Raw genomic sequence first — 18003 nt, 5'->3', positions numbered from 1 at the left:
GAAAAAAAGATTCAAATACGTGGTCTCGCGTTCGGCTGATTCGGAACGCAGATACTTTCCTATGAGCCTTTGAAACACCGTTGGATTCCAATGTGCAGGTGGACCCATTTGCTGACCTGCCAAACCAATTTGACTACGTGACATGACTATACATGACGGAATATATCAAATGTTTAAATGCCCGACTCAAAACAAATAAGTACACCCACGTATCACTCGTTGTGTGCTTGAGGCAAGAAGCAGTACCTCTCACGGTTCAGATAGTAACTGGCACAGTCTCTAAGTGACACACTAGCGAATGACTCAAGTCTCACCGTTTAGGTGAAGACCTGCCGTTCTTCACTAGCGAAGCGCCAGTACAAGAGTGTCCTCTTTGTCTCAGCTTTCCTCACCAGCTCAGAAGCATAGCACATCTACATCTCAGACTACTTCCACTTTAGCACAGGCCAATCACGATCTGGAGCGCGTCATTCGAAGCTGGAAGGCCGCCCCCTGCTTTGTATACACAGATTTCACCAACCAGCGAATTTAAAAATTAATTGGGAGAAAAGGAAAAAAGATTCAGCATGGCGGCCTCTTTCCCACGCGTTTACACAGTGTATTTGCTAAAACCATGACCTGGATGGAACCACAGCACTCAAGTGTTGCATCCATTTCGAACCTTCCGAAGAATGCCCATAAACTCGCTAAAAGCCTCATGCTTTCAGAAATATGTTTTGTAGCAGAGTCTGGACGCCTGGGCGCCACTGCCCTGTCCCACGGAAATTCGCAGAAACTCACAGCCGTCTCATCGGTTTCCTACCCTACAAGGGCCCATCCTCTGTTTTATTGCCAGTCATCTATGCTCTGCCCACAGCTCCAGAATCTCGTCAGTACTAGTCAGCCTACCTGGGCATGGCTGACCCACCGGCGCCATCCACTGTGTCTGCACAATGAGACCGAAGGGCTGGGCAGTCCGCAAACGTTTCCACTCAGGCTCCGCACAAGAAACGCTGTCCTCCTCCCTCAGCCGCCGTATGCTTTTACTGCAGTCAATTAACTCGGCATCCTCTTCCTTCGAATGCAGGTAAAGCTTACCGCTATTCCTTCACTTGAGCACACAAGCTAGAGTGTTAACTACTGTCAACCACTTTTCATCATATGAATGACGTCACATTGTATCAAATATAGCAAGCAAGCTATAATTGTCATCTTCCCTGGGAACACTGAGCAGCATGACACCGTATCAAAAGTGGGAGTGCCCTGCAATCTCTCAACCACTGCTGACTCTCGACCACAGGGCCCTGGGTTCAATTTCCTCCACTCTGGGCTCATCATTATTTCGTCATCATCAAAGCGCAAGTCACCAAAGTGGTGAAGACTAGAACCAGGTAGCTGGATGGGATCTCTCAGCCAATAATGCCAAAGGCAAAATTTTTTTTCTTGTCTCGAGGAACGCTTGTCTTGGCTGCTTTTGCAGTTGGCAAGTGTTTTTGTAGAAGATTTGTCAGAAAGCTTTAAAGTCAGAAATATCAGATGTCTGCACTTCATTGTATGAAAAACATCTTGTTTTTGCTACAGTTTATAGTGAAGTCTGTAGATTCGCTCTTTCTTCTTAAGGGAATCTTTTACAACACTGAAGTCCCTTTCAGCGTGGTTCGCTTGAACTACATTCTTCATGCTTTTATCTGTAAAACTGAGCCACTAATCCTCCAGTGCAAGCTATGTCGAACTAGGAGACATTATGCATGATAGAACTGGGACACAATTAATAAAATGTTCCAGGCTATTATACCATGGTCGAGTTGATTTAATTTAAACCTAATGTATCGTCCCTATCTGCAGAGGACAGTTTGAAGGGAATCGTAGCTTCTTTGACAGTCCAATTCACACCGTTGCTCACTACTGATTCCAACAAAATTCCGTTTACACATTACATGAATTCGCAATTGCGAATAAGGGCTACCACCAGCTGTAGACTGGAATGACGACAATGAAAATTTGTGCCGGACTGGGATTCGAACCCAGATTTCCCGCTTGTCTCGAGTGGTTACCTTACAATTTGGCTATCCTTGCATGACTCATGGCCAGACCGAAACTTCAATATGTCGTCAACCATGTATCTACGACCTGTACTTGTACATCCATTATGTATATCCCCGTACAGGTCAGAGGTTGTACTTGAAAGTCGTTTGCCCAGTATAGGTAGATCAATGCGATATTGCAGTGCCTGTATTAACTGATTACGATGCAAAGTTCCTTCGGACATGCATTCATGCTTGAATGTCCAAAGGAGCATCACGGTAATCCACAAACCCACTTAAAAGACACAAGAACACCTGAAATTCCCCAAGGATGTTCGTAAACCTCTGGAAAAAGCACGGATTTATAGGATTCCGTGTATTTGTGGTCAGGTGCATGTGGGTACTACAAAAAAAGGTAAAAAAAGAAACAACTAGAACACCACAAGGGCAATTGACAAATCAGCTCTTGCGGAACATGATTTGTTGCCAGGAGACAACCACATTTATTTTGATAGGATTCATGTACTGGGAGCCACAAGCAAATAACACGAAAGGCTATACAGAGAGACCGTAGAGATTGTGAAACGCACCAAAATTTCTATAGGGTGGAGGAGGCCTTGGAACTGAATGAAATTTGGATCCCAATGCTGATGAGTATGCGTACCAGTCTTCTACCATTGGGTAATAGGTTAAGTGGGAGACGGCATCTGACAATGGCCAGTTGTGCTGGGATATTCAAAACGTGAGTGCACATGTAAACGGAATTTACGATATTGTAGTGCCTGTATTAACTGATTACGATGCAAAGTTCCTTCGGACATGGATTCATGCTTGAATGTCCAAAGGAACTTTACATCATAATCAGAATAACACAGACACTGCAATATCGTAAATTCCGTTTACATGTGCACTCACGTTTTGAATATCCCAGCACAACTGGCCGTTGTCAGATGCCGTCTCCCACTTAACCTATTACCCAATGGTGGAAGACTGGTTACACATACTCATCAGCATTGGGATCCAAATTTCATTCAATTCCAAGGCCTCCTCCTTCCTATAGAAATTTTGGTGCGTTTCACAATCTCTACGGTCTCTCTGTATAGCCTTTCGTGTTATTTGCTTGTGGCTCCCAGTACATGAATCCTATCAAAATAAATGTGGTTGTCTCCTGGCAACAAATCATGTTCCGCAAGAGCTGATTTGTCAATTGCCCTTGTGGTGTTCTAGTTGTTTCTTTTTTTACCTTTTTTGTAGTACCCACATGCACCTGACTACAAATACACGGAATCCTATAAATTCGTGCTTTTTCCAGAGGTTTGCGAACATCCTTGGGGAATTTTAGGTTTTCTTGTGTCTTTTAAGTGGGTTTGTGGATTACCGTGATACTCCGTTTCTCAAGACTTTTCCTATGCTGTCAGTAACGGCCTTAATGAAAGGCAGGAAAACTTTCGATTTCACAGTCGTTTGTACATCGCTATGATTTCTGCGCGGTGACGCTAACTCTCATTTTACCAAAGCATGTGAATAATAATTCTTGAGCAATGCATTTGTGAGATGTTCTAATTCCGCGTACAGCAGCTCTAGTTCGCAAATGTTCTTTACTCTATCCGCAACGTGTTTATGATGCCTCGTTTTCGTTGTAGGTGATGGTTCGAAGGCCGGTATAGGCAAAGGTCTGCGTGCGTGGATTTAAGATAAACTGTGTGGCCTAAGCTACTATTTGCCCGTCCGGTTAGCCGAGCCGTCTAACGCACTGCTTTCCGGAGCGGGAAGGAGCACCTGGTCTCTGGCACCAATCCGCCCGACGGACTTGTGTCGAGGTCCGGTGAGCCGGCCAGTGTGTGGATGGTTCTTAGGCGGTTTTCCATCTGCCTCGGCGAATGCGTGCTGGTTCCCCTTATTCCGCCTCAGCTACACTATTTCGGCGATTGCTGCGCAAACAAGTTCTCCACGTACGCGTACATCATCATTACTCTACCACGCAAACATAGAGGTTACACTCTTCTGGTACGAGACGTTCCCGGGAGGGGGGGGGGGGGGGGGGGGGGAAGGGGAGGGGTGTCCACCGGGAACCGAACCGCACAATAACCCTGGGTTCGGTGTGGGGTGGAAGAGGGGTGATGTGGACTGCGGTAGTCGTCGTGGGATTTTGGACCACTGCGGCTGCGGCGGGGACGGAGCCTATCCGCCGTTTCTAGGTCTCCGGTTAACATACAATACAACAGAAGCTACCATTTTCTTACTTGAAAAGTAGCACAGCAAGAAAATTTAGTCTGCCACGTCACGCCATTGTGCGGAAGCACGATTAAATGGAATTTTTCTGCAGTCAGTAGCCACTCAGCCAGGGTGCGAAAAGAACACTCAGAGAAGCTACGATCCCCCTTGAAAATTTCCTCCGAAAATGGGATGAAACGTTGGTTATAAATCTGAAATTTGTAATAGCCAGGAACTTTTGTTGATTATGGCATTTCCGTACTTGAACATTTACATTTTACAGAGCTTGTACATCCAGTAACATGCAATACACTGTGAAATCACTTTATGGAATGAGTGAGATGTCTCATTATTCATTTGTGTAACTTTTAACCAAGCTAAATTTTGCGCTATCTGTTAACGTATATTCATTCATAAAAGAAGACTCGGTAGGTTGGTTAAAGAAGAAAAATGGGAGTGGCTTAGTACTCACACCTTTTCAGTATTGATGGATTTATGAATACTGAAAAATAAATGTAACCTCTGCCCTGAAGAGACCATGAACACGCCAATTTATAAGTGTCTCCTGACACCGACCGTGAACTGATAAAACAGAAATTAGCGGCCATACCGACATACAACCTGAACAAACACAGATGGACACTCGATCAGCAAACGGCAAACACGTGTCATTTATCGACATGACATGTGCTATACACCTGTCAACAACACACTACCTGCTTACTCGGTGAAGGCCGACCTATTTAAAGCATACTGCTGTCGCCCAGGCAACTCCGTGTTTCACAGCACCAGTCGTCATAAAGGTTTCACGAAACACTGTCTCTTCAAACAAACTAACACATTCTCCAATACCGAAGGATCCTTAGTCAGTATCTCCGTTTGGAAATGAAGATTATGGCTCTTTGCCATACTGCAATAAAACTCTTTCTTGGCTACTCTTCGTAATCCCTGCGGTTTCTACTACTTTGGCATACTGACGTCTTCCGGTCCCTCTGCATCTACATCACCATTGCTACTCTACCTGACAGAGGGTTTATCGAAACACCTTCACACTAATTCATTGTTGTTCCGCTGTCGAACAGCGTGCAGAATAAAAGAACATCTGTATCTTCCAGTGCGTGGTCTGATTTACTATATTTTATTATTATGATCGTTTTTTCCTATGTAGGTCGGTGTAAACAAAATATTTTCGCATTCGGAGTATAAAGTTAATGACTGAATTTTCGTGAGGAGGTCCGCCGCTACGAAAAACGCCTTTGTTTTAACGACTTCCACTCCAAGTCTTGTACGATGTCCGTGACACCCGCTCACTTACTTTTCGAAAACACAAAACGTGCTGCTCTTCTTTAAACTTTCACGATGTACTCCGTTAATCCTGTTTGATAACGATCCGACACCGCACGGCACTACTCCAAAAGTGGAACGACAAGCACAGTATAGGCAGTCTCATTATAGATCTGTTTCATCTCCTAAGTGTTCTGCCAATAAAACACAGTCTTTGGTTCGCCCGTCCCGCAACATATTCTATGTCGTATCTCCAATTTAAGTTGTGATTCCTAGGTATTTAGTTGAATTAACGGCCTTTAGATTTGATTGATTTTAATGTAAACGAAGTGTAACGGATTCCTTTTAGCACTCACGTGGGTGACCCCACACTTCATTATATAGGGTCAGTGGCCAATTTTAACACCACGCAGATATCTTACAGTTGGTTTTGATCTTCTGATGACTACTAGACGATAAACGACAGCACTATCTGCAAACAACTATGACAGCTGCTCAGATTGTCTCCTAAATTATTTACAAAGATAAGAAACAGCACAGGGTATATAACACTACCTTGCAGAACGCCAGAAACTGATTCGATGACCTTCCGTCATTTACCACAAATTGCGACCTCTCTGTCATGAAATCACGAATCCAGGCGCATAAATGACGCGATATTTGAGAAGCACTCAATTTCATAACAAACCGCTTGTGAGATGCGGTGTCAAAAGCTTTCTGGAAATATAGGAACGTGGAATCAATTTTACATCTCTTGTCGATATCAATCAGAATTTCTTGTGAGTAAAGAGCTAGATGTGTTTCACAAGAACGGTGTTTTATGAATCCGTGTTGACTATGTGTCAATAGATCGTTCTCATCGAGGTAACTCATAATGGTCGAATACAATATATGTTCCAAAATCGTACTGCATGTCGACATTGACAATACGAGCCTGTAACTTAGTGGATTTTCCTACTTCCTTTCTTGAATATTGGTGTGACCTGTGCAACTTTCGCCGGCCGGAGTGGCCGTGCGTTTCTAGGCGCTACAGTCTGGAACCGCGTGACCGCTACGGTCGCGGGTTCGAATCCCGCCTCGGGCGTGGATGTGTGTGATGTCCTTAGGTTAGTTAGGTTTAAGTAGTTCTAAGTTCTAGGGGACTGATGACCACAGCAGTTAAGTCCCATAGTGCTCAGAGCCATTTGAACCATTTCTTTTTTGCAACTTTCCAGTCTTTGGGCTCCGATCTTGCGTCGAGGAAGCTGTTGTACGTGATCGTTAATTTGGAGCTATTGCATCAGCATGTAACCGTATTGTCATATCGCTGGCTTGTTTGTGGAGTATCTTTGCGGGCAGCCGCGTCTGTAGAGAGTCGAGCGTGGGACACGGAACTGTTATGTTGTGTTGTGGAAAGCTGTGCATGTGAGAGGCATTGTTGGTATGGAAGCTGAAGTGTTGCTGCAAGTGCTATTACAGTAAAGTGATAAAATATGCAAATGATTCAGAGGAAAGTGCGTCAAGAAGTAATCAAAAAATGAACAGTGCCGCCGATAACGTATTTGTGTATCCTCTCGTTGCGTGTCGTACCATACAGTATCAATCATCCGGCCCGTGTTCGGTCTCCCAGAACGAACTGATGTGAATCAGTAAAAATTAGTTACTATAAAAGAGTGCAGTCAAGTGTCAGTGTCTTGTAGCGAGCGTGAGGACGTGCGTTCGGTCATCGCGTTTCCGCATTATCAACAATCAGCCGCGCCTTGACGGTTACGCACACGCTCGTACAATTGAGGACTGTGAGCTGCAAATTTACCTTTGTGAACAGTGTTAAAATTTATTACTACTGTCAAGGAGGACTGGTACCAAGAAATCTGTGTGTGCTATGCGAGCGTAAGAACTTTCGTTCGATTATTCGGCTTTCACATCATCAACAATCACCCGCGCCATGTTCAGTTACGCGTACGCTCGTCTGAGGGATACTGTGGACTGGTAATCATCCATTAATTGGGAGAAGCACTTATGAATTAGAATGTAAACAATGTAACCAGCGATTTTCTTTTATCGTCTCAGAATATAGGTGTTCATACCAGACGTAGGACAGTGTTGTGTTTTAACGTTGAGTGGCTCCACTAAACCCGCTTGCATATTTCGATTGATAATTTCAGGCAAGCCAGCAGCAGTGTGGAGCAGAACAGTACGATCGCCGCGGGAGTATCAGGTTTGTGGTGTGGACAGGGCGCACGGTCCAGAAGTGAAAAAACGAGACAACAGTTTAAGGGACCCCCACCATTTGTACCCCCCGGGCGTGTTACAAGAATACTCTGAAAGAAATGTAACTGACCCATGATCTGGACCGGATTACTTGCTTTAATTGATTTACGTTACTTCACTACCCTCAGGATATTTGCATCTAAATTGCTCACGATGACAACTGTTTTTGATTCGAATTTCCAATTTTTACATCGTCTTCTGTGGTGAAGGAATTTCGGAAGGCTGCGGTTAGTAACTCTCCTGTAACACCAAAGTTATCGGTGGTATATCCATTGCTATCGCTCAGAGAAGGCATTGATAGTGTGTTGCCACTATGATATTTTACATATGACCAGAATCTCTTTGGATTTTCTGCCAGGTTTAGAGACAAAATTTCGTTGAGCAAACTATTATAAACATCTCGCACTTAATTTCGCGCTAAATTTCGAGCTTCAGTGAAAAGTTGCCAATCTTGTGGATTATGCCTTCGTTTAAATTTGGCATGCTTTTTTTCCTTGTTTCTACAACTGCGTGACCTGTTTTGTGTACCATGGAGGACTAGCTTCGTTGTTTGTTAATTTATTTGGTATAAATCTCTCATTTGCTGTCGATACTATTTCTTTGAATTCAAGCCACATCTGGTCTACAGTTCCATTGTTAATTTGGAAAGAGTAAAGATTGTCTCTCAGGAAGGCGTCATGCAAATTTTTATCTGGATTTTTGAATAGGTATATTTTTCGTTTCTTTTTGTTGGATTTGGGAGTTACAGTGTTCAGTCTTGTTACGACAATCATGTGCTCACTACTCCATGTGTCCTTTTTGATGCCCGTTATTAGCTGAGGATTATTCGTTGCTAAGAAATCCAACGCGTTTTCACAGCCATTTACTATTAGAGTGGGCTCATGAACAAACTGCTCGAAATAATTTCAAGACAATGCGCTTAGCACAATTTCGTATGATGTTTTATGAATATCCCTGCATTTCGCTAACATATCGAGGATAAATTGAAGTCAACACCAAATATAGCCGGCCGGGGTGGCCGAGCGGTTCTAGGCGCTACAGTCTGGAACCACGCGACCGCTACGGTCGCAGGCTCTAATCCTGCCTCGGGCATGGTTGTGTGTGATGTCCTTAGGTTAGTTAGGTTTCAGTAGTTCTAAATTCTAGGGGACTGATGATCTTCGAAGTTAAGTCCCATAGTGCGCAGAGCCATTTTTTTAACCAAATATAATTGTATATGTCATGTATGCGTTTGAAATTAGACTCGAGTTTTCTTTGAACATTCATGCAATAATCTGGGTATGGGGATCGTTAAAAGGATTCAATTATGATTTTATTCCGGCTGCCAAGAATGACATCTGCCCATACTATCTCAAAGGACCGATACACTTGAAGTTCTCTACGATATGAACAATTATAGCAGAAACGAGCACGTCGCTACCAGTTGTATTTAATATATCCTTTATCAACTATGTTAGGTCCTTTGCAAAATTTTCGGCTGAACATACCACCGGCTTTAGCCATCTTTCAGTGCCTGTAACGATTTGGGAATCAGTGTTTTCTATTAGCGCTTGGAATGCTGGTATTTTCCCAACTCGGTTACAACTATTTACAAATGTTACACCAACTGTTCCTGTGTCCACGTTCTTCCTGTATTCGACCAGCACCCTTTGAGACTGAAGTCCTGACCTATTCAGTGGAACCCGAAATTTCACCTCCCTTTGGCGATAGTCGAGGAATCTGCAGCGTATTCTGTCGCAGAACCGTCTGTCTCTGATTCGGATTGTCCGCTCGGCTCTGTACCAGAGGTCCGCAATTGGTCCTGTCGACTATGATGCAGTTGGTGAATTGTGCTTTCATATCGCAAGCAAGACTGGCAGCCATTACCACTTCATATACCAACTCGAAACCAGAGAGAATCTCTAAAAATGCAAAGCGATACACATCATTGTCACCAACGTGAGCCGCCACCTTGATAGCATGCTGTGTTCTTCATGGCATGTGTAAGGACCCATTCCACGTCTGAAATGACTCCAACCAGTACGCACACGGAATGTACACTTTCTTTCCCTTTGTGGAAGCCATGTTCCTGAGGTGCCCATAAAGCACCAAACATTGGAGCTCCCAACAACCAATAATTCCACAGTCTGCGACTGCCCAGATCTTGCAGGTTGAGAGGTCTCCTCTGAAACAGGGCAAGCGAGTGCATCTGGCTGAGAGACACTTTCAACCACGGACAGCACCTGCAACTTGTGTGTCAGACAAACCGGGGACGACTTGCTTTCGATCCCCCAGAAAGTCTTTCGAAGACTGAGGGGTCAGCCTCAATGGGAGCAGTAACTGGGATGGCCACCGACGCGGATCCGTCGGCGGACTCGTGAGTCGTGCTGGACGTCCACTGAATCCTCACCGCCAATCCACAACAGCGATGTCCATCCACCGCGGCTTCAAGCTGTGTAACAGCAGCCAACACAACCTGGAGCTGAGAGTGAGATGTCACCACCTCAGCTCGCATCCGCACACAGCAATCATAGTCCAAAACCACACTGAAGATGGTGGAAAACTACACTACACAGACAAACGAACAACTATCGACATGTGCTGCAGAACTCTACTGTAGACACTGACGAAACCGCAACAACCGTGTCTCGTTAATTAGATTAACACGCAGTGATTAAAAAACTATACTACCAAAGCACACAGGTTAGTCTAAGTAATTCGCTCGTGGTTAGGAACTCGTAAAATGTCATAAAATCGGTTACTTTCCTGTTACTGGTGTTGTTCGGCCTGCGTTTGCATAAGACTATTAGTTTCACAATTCAGGACGAAAATCTTCGTATCTTTTCTAGTCTTTTGCATCCTTTAATATAACTGAGAAAGTTTTCTGTATTCTAAGTCTATCAATGGTTTTTCTTAAGTATGGGTATCGTTATCTATGCTTCCAGTGTGAATGTTAGGTGGATATTGTAATCTCCTACTGCTTCTTAACCTTATCTACTTCTTGAAAGCTTTCCACATGATGCTGTAGTAAGCTTCCCCCTGTAGTACGAGTTTTCTGGTTATGGACGGCCAGCAGTTTTATATTTACTATTTGTAATGCATATTTTATGTTTGCATTTCGCTAATCTACTCTCTGTCCATCAGGCATGAACAAGAAGGATGGTTATTGGGCACAATGTTTTGTTTAATTATCAGCAGGAGACGATATGCCAATGGCCTTGCCGCAGTGGTAACACCGGTTCCCGTCAGATCACCGAAGTTAAGCGCTGTCGGGCTGGGCTAGCACTTGGATGGGTGAGCATCCGGTCTGCCGAGTGTTGTTGGCAAGCGTGGTGCACTCAGCCCTTGTGAGGTAAACTGAGGAGCTACTTGATTGAGAAGTAGCGGCTCCGGTCTCCGACACTAACAAACGGCGGGGAGAGCGGTGTACTGACCACATGCCCCTCCATATCCGCATCCAGCGACGCCTGTGGGCTAAGGATGACACGGCGGCCGGTCGGTGCCGTTGGACATTGATGGCCTGTTCGGAAGGAGTTTAGTTTTAGCTTTTAGGAGATGATATAATATCACTTCATAAGCATGCAGTGTGTAATTACAAGCCTGCCGCGGTGGCCTTGCGGTTCTAGGCGCTGCAGTCCGGAACCGCGGGACTGCTTCGGTCGCAGGCTCGAATCCTGCCTCGGGCATGGATGTGTATGATGTCCTTAGGTTAGTTAGGTTTAAGTAGTTCTAAGTTCTAGGGGATTGATGACCTAAGATGTTAAGTCCCATTGTGCTCAGAGCCATCTGAACCATTTGTAATTACTGTGTGAATACGGAATTATTGTTCCACTAAAGGTGTATCACGATGCAGAGGGTACGCCACTCAGGAACATGGAACTTAAACATATGTACAACGATTACTTAACTATATTAATGCAGTTTTCTGCTGAACTGTTTTAACACTTACCATGCTAAGCCCTTAACTGCGTGCCACTCCCTGTGTGCTGGGTGATTTTTCTATTTTCAACAGACTTTAAATAGCTGTAAAGGACGTTTAGTTAGAGATACATAAGAAGTACAAGTATAGTTTAAAACTTTAAGGTTTCAACTATACATGGGTTAACAGTCATGTGTATGGGGCATATACTGTTTCCAAGAAGTGATGCGGATTTCTCCTCGATTTTACGAAAATAAAATTTTGTCAAAAATTTATTTTTACTACTTTATTCAATTGAAAGAAGAAATAAATTTTGTAAAGTGATCATTTGACACTGAAAAGACATTTGTTATACCATTTGCACACAAAGCATAGCTACATACACATAAGCTATTTTGCATAGTGAACCACAGTGTGATAAAGCTTGAAGCACGGGGTGACACACAAACCTACATTACACTCACTGCACTCATAAGAAGTATCTTTCCTCTCAGCTTTCCCAGTAATGTTCTTTTGTTTTCCACAACACACTACACAACGTCTTTGTGCTTTCTTCTTCCCTTCTGCCATTTCCACACGGTTCGGAAAATGTTTCTGCGACAATCGAGGAATCGTTGCAGATCCATGAGAATCCTCAATTCTCTCTCCTCTCTAACGCAGTGCAGACCTCCTGTATAAACTTAGGAGTCCTCAGTTTCTTCTCATTGATGCAATTGTGCAAAATACAACCATTGGGAACTGTCATAATTATACAGTGGAAGGCAAGCTTTCTCCACCACTTCACTGTTTCGTGATCAAGTGCTCCATATGAAAGACGCTGATCAAAAAGATCTACACCAGCTTTATGTTTGTTGTAAGCCAGCACTGCCACTGGCTTCAACTTCTCATTGCCTTCTCTTGTAGCAACAGGCAACATTGAGGATGTGTGCCTGGTACTTATCATCCACACATCCCTCTTGTCTTTCCATCGCAACGCTAGCACATCGTCCTTGCGGCGAAATATTTGTTCACCCTTTTTGAGTTTACCCTCTTTGAGAGCCTTGGGCAATCCTTTTCTGTTTGGCATTACAGTCCCTACAAGATCAGTGTTGGCTCTAGCCAGTTCTTCGGCTAGCTGAACACTGGTGTAAAATCTGTCAACATATACAGTGTGACCCTTACCTTGGAGTGAGCCGAGCAATCGCTTTACCACTGCAGTAGCACTGTTGTCCACTTTATCGTCCCTTCCGTGGTAAACTTCAAAGTTGTATATGTACCCAGTTTTGGATTCTGCAGGAATGTATAGCTTCATGCCATATTTGTTTGGCTTATTATCCATATAAACTTTGAAACCTACACGCCCTCTGAAAGGACACATACCTTCATCAATGGTTAGCGCTTCACCTGGCTGGTAACTTTCTTTGAAATTCCTTACCAAATCATTCAGAAAAGGCCTGACCTTATGAAGGGCATCAAAGTCTACTTCACCTTTCGTTTTTATGCTTTGAATTGTCATTTATGTGAAACATAGACAAAATATTCAGAAATCTGTTTCTTGGCCTAATATTGGGGCAAAAATTGCAGCTAACCACTGGATCACTACACCAGTGACTGGCCATACTTGGCCTCTCACTGATTGACATGTGGAGGATAATAACCAGAAACGTCTTTGTTTCAGCAATTGTTAGCGTCTTCCACTGCTTGAATCTAGAGTTGGGCCCTAATTTGTTTTGTGCTCTCAGTGTGGCCAGCTTCTGTCTAGCATATAGGTTTGTTTGTTCCTTCATAATTGAAATAACCCTGTCATTTATAAAATGAGAAAAAAAATCTAAATATTCACTAGACTGACCGAGTCCTACATTATTTAGCACACCATGAGACCCTGTAAATAACAAAATGTTTGGTGTTTGATCCACTATAGTCCAGTCATCCTGTGAAATGTCACTCAATCTTGGCCTCTTTCGATGATGAGTGGGGGGCAACACAGGCGGTGGCTCACCTTCATCTGACGACAAATCTGTGTCTGAAATAATACAGAACGTAACAGAACAAATCGCAACATGAACTGTCTTGTTCTGCATCGATTTAGTAAGATGTTAGACTTACCTGGGGTACCGTTTTTTTTTCGGCATTTCGTAATCACAGTCACTATCGAAATCCGAAAAATCATCATCAGTAGGTTCAGCAAGTACTTCTTCAATCATTTTTCGAAGTTTTGCATCCTCATCACTCTCCATTGTGAGTAAAAAGAAGATAAACAAGCTAAAACCAAAATACTAGCGCCAAAATCAACGGTAAACAAACGACAGGACACCAAAGAACACGTAACATACGCGTGAAAAACACACGTGAATTCGTTTGGAAATATATACGGATATATAGCATTACCTCACTAGGTGCTGCGATCTAGCGCTAATATGATGAACTACAAGCATTACAGGACCTACAGGTTGTAGCGGGAACGCTAACAATGCGTTTGAAACACTAAAACAAAGTGGAATGCGGCGGTACGTAATATTACGGCGGCCGCATTTTCTTCGTTTCCGCCCGCGACGTCATATTACGCAACCGCACGGTAAGTGTTAAAACATTTTAGTAATGATGGTAGTTTCAGTGACGCATTGCACCAGTTATTTTACTTCGACGTCATAGTAAGAACGTTACAATACAGGCCAGCATAAAGAATTTTATTGAACCTGGTGGCGATCGACTGATCGAAATTGGTAGTTAATGAAGATTTATTTTATCAGCAGCTCTGGGTGACCCTGAAATATAATTTTTTTCAAAAATGTTATGACTGTCACAAGCTATCTGCACAAGAGAATGTTTTTGATCTTAATCACAGAAGTATTAAAAATTAAGAAAACTTGTAATTAAGAATGTCATTTTATACCAGCAAGTAAGAAAGTGAACAAATATTGATTATGAAATTCAGTCGACTGTTAACTAAATATGTACTGCAGAACTATACAAATTCAATCATACAAACAGAGTTGCAGTTATTTAGTCACCTTCATAGATGAAAACCACACGGAAATAAAAATATTTAATACAGAATATCGTTTCAAAAGGATTTATTTTATGTTTATTTACTGATTGTGTTTTATCTGCGTATTTAAGCTATTAATTGGATGTGTTTGATGCCATGCACATATTCTCCCATTTAAAAATTTTCTCCAGGCGACCAGCATCTGCATAAGTTTAAAAATGGTTCAAATGGCTCTGAGCACTATGGGACTTAACATCTGAGGTCACCAGTCCTCTGGAACTTAGAACTACTTAAACCTAACTAACCGAAGGACATCACACACATCCATGCCCCAGACAGGATTCGAACCTGCGACCGTAGCAGTCACTCGGTTCCGGACTGAAGTGCCTATAACCGCTCGTCCACAGCGGCCGGCGCATAAGTTTAAAACTTGTCGGGTTTTGCTTATGACTGCCTCCATATTTAACAGAGGGCCAAATATAACTGGAATGTAAAATATTTCATGTTCCTCAATATAGGCAACCAGACTTAAATCATCTGTGCTGGGTGTGGATAATGTAGGATGGTTCGTTTATCTTAAGGTGCATTAAACATATTCCCCGCAAGTTCTATTTTGCCAAACCTGTACTATTACAGTTTTCTAATTTGTGGCATATTACATCAGTGTAATCAATTCTTGCACACATTAATTGTGTTTGAAAACGGCAATTCAAATTGCTGTTCTGCACCAACTTACTGTGCTTGGGAATGGAATAAATTCCGACACTGCAATTGTACATAATAAAATGTTGTCAGTTATAAGTGAATTGTCGCAATTTCTAATTAGGCTGCTGGTGGATCCATCCATCAAGACGTTAATCTGAAAAAGCATTTATTTCCTCTCACTTGCGCTTTACTGCGGTCTTTCCGCTCAAGATGCGCTGATTAACCCTTTCGCCGTGTTAACGCGGTGCCTCTGTGTAAAGGGGGTCGGCTCAAATACGGAGGAACCTTTCAAAACTGATGATACACTATCTGACGGGAGATGTACAACCCCGTGTTCCCTAAGCAGGAGAGGCATATGAACATGACCATATTTCCTATCTCTTTATTGATATCTTACCAGCTGCTATGTAACACCTAAATTGGAACGATCACATAGATATTATTGTGCGTAGAGCGAATAAAAGACTGCGATTCATTGACAGAACACTTAGAAGGTGCAACAGGTCTACTAAAGAGAGTGATTACACCACGCTTGTCCGCCCTATTCTGGAGTATTGCTGTGCGGCGTGGGATCCGCATCAGGTAGAACTGACGGATGACATCGAAAAAGTACAAAGAAGGGTAGCTCGTTTTGTATTATCCCGAAATAGGGGAGATGGAGTCACAGACATGATACGTGAATTGGAGTGGCAATCATTAAAACAAAGGCGTTTTTCGTTGCGACGGGATCTCATGAAATTTCAATCACCAGTTTTCCCCTACGGTTGCGAAAACATTCTGTTGGCACCCACCTACATAGGGAGAAATTATATCACGATAAAATAAGATAAATCAGGGCTCGCGCAGAGAAATTTAAGTGCTCGTTTTCCCACGCGCCATTCAAGAGTGGAACGGTAGAGGGACAGCTTGAAGGTGGTTCATTGAACCCTCTGCCAGGCACTTTATTGTGAATAGCAGAGTAATCACGTAGATGTAGATGTAGAATGTTCTGAACTATACATGTTTTCCTGTCCAACATTTCTTTTTTATTTGTAAGTATGGAATGCAATGAACAGGGTATTTCACAAACTTGATACAGCGCACGTTAGTGTACGTAGTTATGAAACAGGTGGGACAATATACGTGCGGGAGTGTTGTGTACATGATAGACGGTTTCAGTTAGAGTGCCGCTGTCAGTTTATAGCTTATACTCACAAGCACTTTCTTTTTAATGTTTAATTTGTCTATGAATTTACATGGACTGTTCCCGAGCTGCCTAAAACAGATCATATAGATATATTTTACACAACTTTTCAGTACCAGTAAATATAGGATTTTATGATATTTTTTCCAGCAAAATGGACTTATAATAACAAAAATCTAGCAAAAAATGAAGAAAAACATAATACAAACAAAATTAAAATACAATAAGATCAAATCATGTAGGTATAGCTCCTTTATAAAATATGTATATATTAAGCCTGTCGAAGTTCTTAAAAACGCTCAAGCGTCAGTAAATTTTAACTTACAACATAATCATTTACATTTAATTGTTATTTGTTATCAAGTAACAGAAATAAATGTTTGCATTTCAGATGCAAACAACTAATGAAGAATGTCACTGCTAGATGGCTGCAAGGTGCTGTGGAAACGCCTCCAGAAAAGAGTAGGAGGACATATACAAAGTAAAGTTTCACACTTTCAGACGCTCTTCAAGAAAGAAACTGGATGCATGGAAGAGATCTTTACACTGGAGCAACTGATTGAACATAGGGTCTTAAAGAACAGTAAAATATTTCTGAATATCACGAAGGCATATAATTTCATCGACAGATATTCCCTTGTAAATAGCAGTAAGATGGGAAGAATAGATGACACTACTCGCGAACACACAGCGGAAATTCTAACAGACAGAAACGCAAGATTCAGAGGATTTCTGCAAGAAGTGTTTGAGATTAAAACCAGTATCAAACATCGAAGTCGACTGTCATCAGTTTTGGTCAACACAGCGCTGGACGAAGTGATCTGACTGTGGGGAGCAATAGACGAGTGGATGGAAATACCCGAGACGTACGTGGCCAAAATATACCACCTAAGGAAGATACGACCACCTAAACCAATACAAACAAACTGAATACCGCTATTGCAGGAAAACATCTGGAGGAGCACTGAAACAGGTGGGAATGAATGTACATAGGAGCGATGAGAGAGTAATAGAGAACGTGGAGGAGATCATCCTTTCTATGCCGCAGTTGTGCACAAAAATAAAATGTCTACAGACACAAACATCGGATACCTTAATGTAACAGGAACACAGCTGTATAGATCACATAGGAAAGAAATAAATAGGACGTACAGGAAAGCCAAGGCCAAATGGGTGCAGAAAAAATATCAAGAAACCGAAAAAATCTGTCGTCGGAGGGACTGACTCAGCATATAAAAAAGTCACTCTTCCGTGAAATTGAAAGCAAGGGAGGCAATATTAAAAGTGCAATGGGAATTCCATTGTTAATCGCAGCGGAAAGAGCGGGTAGGTGGAAAGAATGCACAGAAGGCACCTATGAGGGAGAAGAAATGCCTGATGACGTGATCTTCATTGATAAGCATGATGTAGGGTATCGGGTATTACAGTCGAATTTGAAAGTGCTTTGGCGGACTTGAGATCAAATAAGGCAGAAGGGATAGATAACAGGCCATCGGAA

At 42.6% G+C, this 18003-nt stretch overlaps 1 pseudogene; it reads left to right on the top strand.

Annotated features, from left to right (window-relative positions):
- Positions 1–10938: 10938 nt before the first annotated feature.
- LOC124620492 lies at positions 10939–11056 on the top strand (annotated as a pseudogene).
- Positions 11057–18003: the final 6947 nt, after the last annotated feature.

The sequence above is a fragment of the Schistocerca americana genome, chromosome 6, assembly GCF_021461395.2.
Source record: "Schistocerca americana isolate TAMUIC-IGC-003095 chromosome 6, iqSchAmer2.1, whole genome shotgun sequence".
In the NCBI taxonomy this organism is placed as follows: domain Eukaryota; kingdom Metazoa; phylum Arthropoda; class Insecta; order Orthoptera; family Acrididae; genus Schistocerca; species Schistocerca americana.
Note: the sequence above shows the minus strand (reverse complement) of the source record. Positions and strands in the feature narration are given on the sequence as shown.